This window comes from Tupaia chinensis, unplaced genomic scaffold (genome assembly GCF_000334495.1).
Source record: "Tupaia chinensis unplaced genomic scaffold, TupChi_1.0 Scaffold000048_1, whole genome shotgun sequence".
Taxonomy (NCBI): Eukaryota; Metazoa; Chordata; class Mammalia; order Scandentia; family Tupaiidae; genus Tupaia; species Tupaia belangeri.
Window position 1 is genome coordinate 5,947,179 of NW_006159506.1, and position 11,181 is coordinate 5,958,359.

General features: G+C 46.2%; 1 protein-coding gene across 1 annotated transcript in view; it reads right to left on the reverse strand.

Annotated features, from left to right (window-relative positions):
* The window catches only part of BMP6 (bone morphogenetic protein 6), a 174,021-nt gene that overhangs the window by 162,509 nt on the left and 331 nt on the right, over nt 1–11,181 (reverse strand). The gene's annotated exons all lie outside the window — the stretch shown is intronic.

The window sequence follows — 11,181 nt, forward strand, 5'->3', positions numbered from 1 at the left end:
AAAAAGCCACCCAATAGGAAAGCCCAGGAAAAGAAAAGCCACTGAAAATGCTTTCAGCAGAGAGGATCTGATCCGGGAACTGGCACACAGAGCAGCCACCAGGGCATGGCAAAGAGGCCCACGGAGTAACCACAGCAGCCCAGGGGCCAGCAGTGGCAGGGGGGACATGGCAGCTGCGGGTCCAGAGAGTACTGGAGTCAGAGAAGAGTGGCCACGGTGGAAACCCCACCTCCTGGGGTCCCATCTTGCCCTCCGAACAACAGAGAAAGGTCAGGAGTGGGCATGAGGACAGAAAGGTCCAGGTCTATCACACAGGGTTTCAACAAAAAGAGGGTCCAGGGCAAAGGAAGTTCGAAGAAACACTATTACAGAGCCAGCAGGCAGTATGGTGTTATGGTGCTAGACTTCCACATGGCTGACCACAGTTCGAGGCCTGGACCTGGCAACTAGAAAATAACACCAGGCTTGTGTGCGCCCAAAATTCCAGGAGGAGAATGGAAAAGAAGGGATTGCAGCATGGCCATCCCCCTAGGGGAGTCATTTCTTGCTTTCTCTCTGTCTCTCTTTGTCTGTCTCCAGCCAGCACACATGCCTTATGGCCAAAATCTTTTTTTAAAAAAAAGAATGATTTTATTTAACTTTACTTACATGTTTGTTTGTTTGTTTTTTGTTTTATTTGACCAGAAAGAGACAGAGTGAGAGAGAGAGAGAAAGTGAAAAAGCAAGCCACCAGGTCTGGGACTCGAACCGCGGTACTCCATGTGGGAGTCCAGTGCCCTTAACCACCATATCAAGAAAAAAAAAAAAAAAAAAAAACACAATTATAAGTTATCAGGCTTCTTTACTGCGGGCCTTGTCAGAGCTTAAACATGCTAACAGACTTGTGAATCTCCAAGCGAGGAATAGAATAGTAAACGCTTCCATAATCTTACCTTTTGGAAAATAGAATTCCATGAAACACTTTTGGCAAACGCTGATCTGGCCCCGTACTCACATTTTACAGATGAGGAAAGAGACTCAGACTCCTTGGTTAAGTGGCCCAAACAAGACATTACTTAAAAAGGCTACTCTAAGGCTAGAACCTAAGTCCAAGTCCCCAGCATCTTAAATAAGTGCTCCTTCCTGTATTACATAGGCTGGAAGCATTTTCTTCTTTTTCTTTCTTTTTTTTTTTTTTTTGGAGAGGCTTTTGCTATAGGGTGCATGTGTTCACCAGAAAGACAGAGAGAGACAGAAAGACAGATAGCGAGAGATCATCCCCCAGGGAGGATGGCCATGCTGCAATCCCTTCTCCAATTCTCCTCTTGGGATCTGGGCATGCACGCACATGCACCCAGCTTGAGTTGAAGCCACCGGGTCTGAGACTCAAACCATAGCCAACTACATGGGAGTCCAGTGGCATAGCCATTACCCTAGTATGAATTTATTTTTTTAAATGAGTAAGTGACATGAGAGAGGGAAGAATTCATGAAATGTCCCTCCCACTTGTACAATGTTTGTGAAGGAATCCCCGCAAGTTCCCAATCTATCTCAAATACATGGCTGGCTATTTATCCAAAAGCACTCTTTAGAGTGACTGTTTCTTGTTTCCATGATTGTGTTCTCTTATTTATTTATCATTAAACTGTGGAGCCCTTTTTCATAGAAAGCAGTTCAAAAACAAGCCTATTCTATACCCCACTTACAAAGACCTCCGGATTTATGGAGTCTCTATTAATTTAGTTTTACTCTGGTCTAAATAGTCTCTCCAGAGGAAGCCTTTTAAAGGGCCCTGATCCTGCCTCTAACATCAGATAAGGCATTTTGGTCAATTTCTCAATGCTAAATCACATTAAAAACGTTGATGTTTTCAGAAAGGGAAGAAAAAAATATTTAATCCCTCTCCTCACATCTCCTCCCTGCATTTCAATAATTTACAAGCACAGAAATCCTATGATTCTTGTTCATTCTTCAAGCTTCTTTATTCTACTCCTCTAAATCCCGCCGAGCCTGGATCAGACAGGGCACAATCCAGGGAGAAATGTACCCGTTCGTATCTCGGCTTGTGGGATCGTCTAGGTACTATGGTGACAGACACCTCAGTGAAAGTATGCGGAGGGAAAAAGATTTTTAAACTCTCGGCCTTAAAAAGAAAGATTTCAAATAGCTTGGGGGGGGGGGTCAACACATAGACGCAATGACAACGTGAGGTCTACACAAACATAGATTATCCACTGGGGTGAAAACCCAGAATCAAAATATTATTCGACAAAAGCATTTTAGGAGTCTTTTCCCAGATGCTGCGTGTTTTGAATTTTTATTTTTTCATTGATTTGTTTTTTTCATTAAAGGTGGTACATGTCACTGTACATGTGCTCCAACCCACAGAAGGCCCTAGAGTAAAGCCAGGCCTTCAGGTGACAATAACATGTCAGCAGAGGCTCATCAGTTGTAACAGACATGTCCCTTGGTAATGAGGAAGCTGAGCCTATGTGAAGGCTGGGGACACGGGGAAAATCTTGACACCTTCTTTTATTGTTTTGTTTTTTTTTTCTATTTGCCAGAGGGTGTGTCTGTCTCAGAAAGAGACAGAGAAACAGAAAAAGAGGAAGGGGAGAAAGCACCCCCCATGGGGCATGATTATTCCACGATCTCTTCCTTTCCATTTCTCCATCTTGTTGGGATTTGGGGCATGCAGGTCCAGCGCCAGGCAGGTTTTCCAAGCTGCTGAGACCAGAATTCAAACAGCACCGTCAGCCATAGAGGACCCAGCTCCCTTAACAGACGGGTCATGTGGTCAGCCCCCAAATCTCTATACCTTCCGCTCAGTTTTGCTATGAACTTTAAACTGCTCTACAACAATAAACTCATTTTAAAAAGAAAGAAAGAAAAAAGTACAATTTCCTTGTCATTCACTTATTCTGATGGGAAAGTATGCAAATAAGATCTGGACAAAACAAAGTCAAGGTTTGGCTTTTTCAACTTGCAGTCCTCCTGTGGACAGTTTGTAAAACTCAGTCTTCAGGATTATTTCAAAGTCATTCCAAGACTTTAAACAAGGAGGGAGGGAAAAGAACTGGTCTCAGGGACTAAGCAAGGCCAATTATAAAACGTCTCCTGGTCTCATCCGTGCATGAAACAGCTCACACCAATGATTTGAGCTCGTGTTCTGCTGAGACACAGATTGGAATTTTTTTCCTAGTTCACGTCCATGTGCAGGAAACCAACCAAGCTGTAAACACAGGAACGACAATCAACAAACGCAGATGTTTGGGAATGGAAGTCACATTTGGGACAAGGTGAAAGGGTAAGTGGCCGGAGAGTGATAATAAGATAGCAAAGGTCAGGGAGGAGAAGCTCCCCCTCGGCCACCAGGGACGATGTTTTCTGCCTGCTATGAATCCTCTCCATGCTACTCCCGCCCCCAGCAGAGCCCTCCGATGATGAGAAAACAATCTGAACATCAAATTAGCGCGGTGGCGGTGGCGTGAGGACATTTCAGGCCTAGGACAATCCTGACCTGGTCAGCAGAATCAGCAATGAAGGGTGTGTGCTCACGAACTTGAAAGTCAGGAAGGCTTCTCCCACTCAGAACCAGAACCTCATTCTGCAAGAATGTCTGAAGGAGATTCTTCAACCCAGTCATCGGGGACTGTGTTTGCGATAACAAGGCCGTGGGGACCCATCAAGGAATTACCTGATGTCATTTAGATATCGTCTCCATTATGGGCCCAATCTCTTTAAGAATGGAGATAGGCAGGGCAGGAAGACTCTGAGTGCCTGCAAACCTCAGAGGAACAATCCCGCTCCGGGCAACGTGCTTTTCAACTCAGTCTGGGAGCAGAAAACAATTCTTTGGGGTCAACAGTCCTTCCCTTCGGCACACCAAACAAGAGGATATTTATAGATATACATAGTATTTTCTTTTCTAAAAGCAGAGTTCTGGGAGAGAATGCCATCCACGACAAGAAACCCCACAACACTCCAGATAATTTGGCCTTCCCCTCCTCTTGCCCAAAGCTTTTGCATGCTTTTGTAATTTCTCCACAATTATCCACTCAGGCCTGGCCAACCACCCTTGTGGTCTAATGCAGTGGGATCTCTCTGTGGTTCTACGGATTGTCCCCTCAGCCTTAAGGTACAGCAGCAGTGAAGAGAAATGAATGCTGAATGCATTCAACCAACTCCACTGCAAACCTAAGAGATTAAATAATACACAAGAACTTTCAAGTTCTAAGTGCTATGATTTAATGGATAACATAAATTTTACTAATAATCCCAAACTAGGCTAACCAATAAACCTGAAACAGGTTATCTGTCGCTGGGTCTATGTTCCCCAAGAAAAGCCACGTGTTTGGATACTAGCTGTATTTCCAGAGTCTAACTTTATCCACAAGATGCTAAAATACCATACATTGTTATATTGGGGAAAAAAAGTTGGAAAGAACAGTATCTTCAAAAGATTAGGAACTGAGTAAAAAATCCAGTAAGGTCCAGTGAACAACAATATGTATTGATTTCTAATCATAATTGGGGTGGAAGAAAAACAGATAGCACTCAAGTCTGAGAATTGCAAGCACTCTGAAAAATTTTAGAGGTTGATGGTAGTGGTTCTTTAAAACTCTAATTTTCCAGGACCAGCAGTTAATGTAATGGCTATGTCGCTGAACTCCCATGTAGTCAACCATGGTTCGAGTCCCAGACCCGGTGGTTTAAACTCACACCACGTGCATGTGCATCGTGCCCAAGATCCCGAGAGGAGAATGGAGGAGAAGGGATTGTGGCATGACCATCCCCCCTGGGGGATGATTTCTCACTTTCTGTCTCTCTATCTCTCTCTGCCTTTCTGGCAAGAGCACGCGACCTCAAAAAAAGTCTCAAGAAAAAAAAAAAAGAGTAGGAACAAATATAGGTGATGAAGAGGAGGTGAGAATACAAAGAGAAGGAGTGTTTGTGTCAAATGAATCAGCTGAGCAGGGTGCAGCGTTGTGCGCCTGTAGTCCCAGCTGCTTAGAAGGCTGAGGCAGGAGGACTGCGAATTTAAGGCCAGCCTCAGTAACACAGGAAGATCCCATCTCTAAAATACTTAAAAAATAATTCAGCTATCATGATAAAAATATAGAAATGAAAAGAACAGAATTCGCCAGTTCTGGGATCAGCAGATGGCATAACAGTTATGTCACTGGACTCCCATCTAGTGGATCGCAGTTCGAGTCCTGGACTTGGTAACTTAAAACTCACACCAGGCACATATGTGTGCATGTCCAAGATCCTGAGAAGAGATGGGAGGAGAAGGGATTTCAGCATGGCCATTTGCCCCCCTCCCGGGGTAGGGGGCATATGTGAGTTCTTGCTTTCTGTCTCTCTGGAGAGTGTACACGCCCCAATAGCAAAAGTCTCTCTCTTTAAAAAAAAAAAAAAAAAGCAGAATTCACCAGTTCTTTGTAGGGAATACAAAGAAGAAAGAGACTGTCACTGTCGTGTACTAGCCCCTAGGTGACACCATGCAGCGTGGCCAGCCCTGCTCCATGTGACTGGATTGTGCAGGAGATTCAGAAAGATGGGACAGAACGGTTAATATCTAACAACTGCTCCCGTGGTGGACGCTTCAAATCCACCGTGTGGGGAGTTTCTGTATTGATTTCTACTCCTTTTACTCAGATACTCATGGAAGTTTCTAGTCAGAAATACAATGATCTGAGGGACAGTATTGCCTCTTTCCTTCCACCACTTCACCCCTCATGACAGTAAATATGAATCTGAAATCCCACACGTAAGTCGCTCAACTCTGAAGACACCCGTGCTGCCACATCAAGGCCTGAACTTTGTTTTTCCCACTTACAGGGATCCTGAACTCCCCAAGAAGCCTTCCTCCTAGCATATGAGAGGTACAGCCCTAAGCGGAGGAACTAACCATGATTCAGCACTTTTAAGAAGGATTTGTACCCATTCTTAGAAGGATGACCAGAGGAAACACCATCTGAGGCCTAAACAATGGTATCTGCTTGCCCTTTGATCCTAGCTCAGGAACACTTTGTACAACTTTTTTGTGGAATTTCACATTGACTCTTCAAAAGCCCTTGAGGAGAACATTCATTGCTTCCTCGAAACTCACTCTTGCAACACAATTTTTCCCACCTTTTTTTTTTGCTGGGAGTAGTCTGCAGCCATGGATTTATTTCCTCCTAACAAAAATCTTCATAACTACAGGCAGCTTCGATGAAAGGTAGTGCCACTGAGCCTATGTTTATGAAGAAAAGATATTCCTGTGTCTCTGGTTCCAAACACAACAAGGAATATCCCATTTTTCTTCTCATTTATGTTCCCCAAGAGTAACTGGGTTCAGAAGATAGCCAGTATTTTATGAGTTTCTTGTTGCTTGTACTAATATGTACTGATTCCCTCGTCTGAGCATAATTTGAGTGTTTCATTTCATTTTATCCTAGCCTCTGGAAATCTACACCTCATTACTTCAAAATAAATAAGTGAAGTCTGAAATACAGAGATTTAAAGAAACCATTTTTACTGCTCTCAAATGTAATGCAGATGACAAATTAATATCAAATGGGCAACTGATGGAAAAAAAAAAATAAGGAGCTTCATCAAGCTTTCTGATGTATATCAAATACCATGAACCTCATCATCCTGAAAGCCTTCACTGCAAACTTTGTAACTTGATAAAAAGCAGATAGACCCTTTCTGACTGATCAGATGTTTCCCAAGGAGTGAAATGCACATTTACAATGTGGACTATGTCCATAGTTTCAGAACTCAGTCTCCTTCCTTGAACCCAACATTATGTGTCGATACGCAGGCTCCAGAAGATCAGTATGGTTGCTGTTTTCAGAGGCTGACATCCCAGAGGAGACACAAAACAAACAAGTAAGCAAAATTTTTCAAAGAAAAACTCCTTGTGACAAGCGCAAGGAAGGAAATCAACTACTTGTCATGACCAAGCAGTGAGTGGGGGTGGAACAGCACCAATGTATACAGACCAGTAGAGAAGATCTAAGAAGAACTTTAAACCAAGACCTGAAGGGTATTTCTGGATACTTCTCCAAGGTCACTAAATTGGCAAGTTTGCTTATTAGGCTCCCAAGGCATTTTTAGTCTTTAAAAAAGGAGGAGGGGGCAGCAGGTGGTATGGAAATTAGGGTGCTGGATCTCACACGGCCAGCTTCGTGGTTCAAGTCCCGGACCCAGTGACTTGAGAATTATATTAAGCACATGAACGTACATACCCAAAATCCCAAGGAGAGAATGGAGGGGAAGGGATGGTGGCATGGCTATCTCCCCCCGCTGGGTGGGGGCAAAGGAGGTGGTGATTTCTCACTTTCTCTCTCTCTTTCTCTCTCTCTCTGTCTCTCTCTGGCAAGTGTACATGCCCTATAACAACAACAACAACAAAAAAAAAAAAAACTAAAAGAAAAAAAAAATAGATTGGCATCTTGTGGCCCTGTTTGAATGCAAATTGTCCAGCTCACTGGACATTCTCTATGCCAATATTGGGTGGCACTGAGCGCTTGAAAGATGACACATCCCAGGCTATTCACCCAGAGAGTTTAAAACAGTCAACATAAACAACAATGAGCTGGCTGAGGGACCAGCATTTGAGCTATGAAAAAGAAATTTATCCTGTTGATTCATACTTCCTGATAGTCTGGCTGGCCGACAAAGCGCAGGGTGTTTTAAGTGTATTCATGAGTAAATTGTTCCCCAGTCCCAGACAGGGGCTGGGGAGGGGGGGTGGAGGGTGGATGTTTACAGCTGTGTACCACTTTCCCTTGTACTTCCAGATTAGAACTGCTTAACCCAGTTCGTAGGAGAGTCCTTTCAAACATGGCTGGAAATGTTTTTCTTTCTGCGAGGTCTTGATTGGATGAGTCATGTTGTACAGCAGTTAACATGACGTGGACAGCAATTAGGAGATCGCTGGCATTCTCCCAACACCCCTAGAGGATCCACACCGCTAAGCGATCACTTTCCTCAAATGAACTGTCCTTTTTATACTCCAGAGCGATGGTAATCCGATCTTATCACATAGTAGCCTCTCCTGTGAAATCGCCCTTTCCTGCCGCTCAATGGATGACGATGAAATAGAACCGCTTTGATTGGCAGGTGGCGTGGATTGCAGCTTGGAGAGATTATTTAATTTTCTTTTTTTGTTTTTTTTTGGTTTTTGGTTTGTTTTTTTTTTTTGGAGAAGCTTTTGCTATAGGGCGCATGTGCTTGCCAGAAAGACAGTGAGAGACAGAGAGACAGAAAGTGAGAAATCACCCCCCCGGGGGGGGATGGCCATGCTACAATCCCTTCTCCTCCATTCTCCTCTCGGGATCTTGGGCACGCACGCACACACACCTGGCATGAGTTTAAGCCACCGGGTCCAGGACTTGAACCGCGGTCGACTACATGGGAGTCCAGCTCTAAAAGTCCTTTATGAAAACAGAAAAAAAAAATCCCTTAATATGAAAAACCATGTTAAGCCATTGCCTTAACAGGATTCCTTGACGACTGTCCCCTAGTAGGGTGACTTGGAAGCATTGTGTACCTGCAATACCATGAAAGATCAGAACAGGTGACTAAAGACGGGACAGGCCACCTCACTTTACAAACTTGCCTCAAGTCAGCTTTCAAACCATCGAATGCCATCGAAGGCAGTGGGTCCCAAACACTGGTATCACTGGTGGGCCTTCTAAAAACACAGATGCCGGCTTCCATGCCCACCAACTCTGATGTCATTGATATGAAATGCCACCTGGGAGTTCAGATTTCTTAAAGCCCCCAGTGAGTGTAATATGTGGCAAAGTTTGGAAATACTGCTCTTCATGTCTTCCTGGAACCATGTATTCATTTCCTTCCTACATAAGGACCCATACCACTGGTTCTTGGCCACAGGAGCACATTAGAAAAACCTAAGGTACTTAAAAAACTTAAAAATAGGGATCAGCAGTTGGTGTAATGGCTATGTCGCTAAACTCCCATGTAGTTGACCACGGTTGGAATCCCTGGACCTGGCGGCTTAAACTCACGCTGGGCATGTGTGCATGCGTGCCCAAGATCCCAAGAGGAGAATAGAGGAGAAGGGATTGTGGCATGGCCATCCCCCCTGGGAGGTGATTTCTCACTTTCTGTCTCTCTGTCTCTCTCTGTCTTTCTGGCAAGTGCACACACCCTATAGCAAAAGCCTCTCAAAAAAAATTAAATTAAATTAAATAAACAAATAAGCATGCCTTTGCCCAGTCCTCAGAGACCCTGACATTGTTACTCTGGGTCAGGAGAGCAGCCCCAGCATCCTTAGTTCTTAGTTTTTTTTTTTTTTTTAAGAGAGATTTTCACTATCGGGTGCATGCACTTGCTGGAGAGACAGAAAGTAAGAAATCACCCCGGGGTGGGGGGAGGAGCGAAGGGATGGCCACAGGGCAATCCCTTCTCCTCCATTCTCTTCCTGGGACTTGGGACACGCTCGCACAGGTGCCCAGCGTGAGTTTCAAACCGCAGGGTCTGGGACTCAAAGCCTAGCGACTCCGTGGAAGCCCAGCGAAGTAACCGGGAGGCCATCTGCTGGTCCCATCCTTAGCTGATTAAGGGTTCCAGGTGATGCTCATGGAAGACAGCTGAGAACCATGGTCCACACTAGGAAGAGCTGTCCAAGCTCATAGTCATGCAGTGACAATGACACCAGTTCGGAAGGAGCCAGGGGTGCCAGTCTTCTTCCACTCCATCCACGTTAGGAAGGCAATGAAACATTTCCCCAAAGCGGTCGGGAAACGTGGTGGGGGACTTGCAGCAAAGGAGTGAGCAAGAAAGCATGTCTTCAGCCAGAAGAAGTAGAAAAATTGGAATAAAGAACAGCCCCGGGTCTTCTTGCCCCGCAGCCCCCACTAAACTTTACTGACTGGCAAGAAAATGTCCTTAGAATGCTTCCTAGAGGTGGCTCCCCCTTGGATTCCGGTCCAGTAAATTGTGAAAATTCTTGTCCAATCAGAAGCCCTGGCAGCACCCGCAGCCAAATTGGCAGGCCCTGAGCTCACTGCCTGTGAGATTCTGTTTCCTGCATTTCCCAGGAGGATTTCTGTACCCCGAGGAAGCCAGTCCTCCCTCTTCCACACTCTCGGCTCTTCCAACCCCTCGGAGCTTCGACCCTCACGTCCGACCCCCGCAGGACCCCCGCAGGACCCCCCGCAGCTCAGAGCAGAGAAGCATAGAGAAACTTGCAAAGACTCCCCCAGATGACTTAGGGGGGAATCGTTCATGGAAATGCCCTTACACAGAGGGCGTCTTGGACCTGGCTCGGAAACTAACTTTGGCCAGTGTCTGCTCACCCACTCTGGGGCCTGGGCAGGGCCAAGCGTCTTACACGGGACAGCAAGCCGGGAGACCCACTCGGGGCGTGGTTACTGCCCCCCGCGGGTCTACCCTTTGTCTACACTGCACTCCACACCGAGTCCAGCTGATGAATGAAGCGCGCACAAGTCGCAGGCACAGACTCCGAAAACGGGCTACCTTTCCTCTTTTCATTTACAGATGAGAAAACTTACTGGGAGTTGGGGGGTCCGGGGGGTGGAGGCGATCCGGGTTTGCCACAGAACGTTTGTGGCGGAGCCCGATTTAGCCGCCCTTGAATTTCCATTCTGTTGCCTGGCAACCGGCTCAGACCAGCTCAGCGCCCAGCCCCGGCCCCTACCCCACACCCTTTCTCTGCCTGTGCGGCTTGGGCAGCGCTGATCCACTGCATGTGAGCGAGGGCCTTGCATGGATTACCCTAGTTTGGTTCGGATCCGGCCCCAAACAGGCACCAGCCCGAGTCTGGCCGGTGTGAGCGCGCCTTCTGAGGTCCCCTCTGCAACCAAAGCCCTCCTCCCACAACGCCGTGCACACCTCTTAACACACTCATGTCAGCTGCCCAAAGTCCTCGGCTGCTGGCAGATTCCCTAAACGTCGCGGGGGTAGAATTGGCACCCCGAAAGTTAAGAGGGCAAAAGAAGACAGTCCGGACGGGAAAGGGTGTGGAAGAGCCGTTTGCGCCTCAGGATGGCCACAGTCAGATCAGACTTCTCTGCACCGTGGAGTTAACGTGGCCCAAGATGTACAGAAATACATTTTTTTAAAAAAAAAAAGCGCAGAACGTGGTCCGGGCGCCCATAAAAATGACACGCCCGCGGGGGACAGCACTCCGGAGCCGGCGCCCTGCCAGCCAGCGGC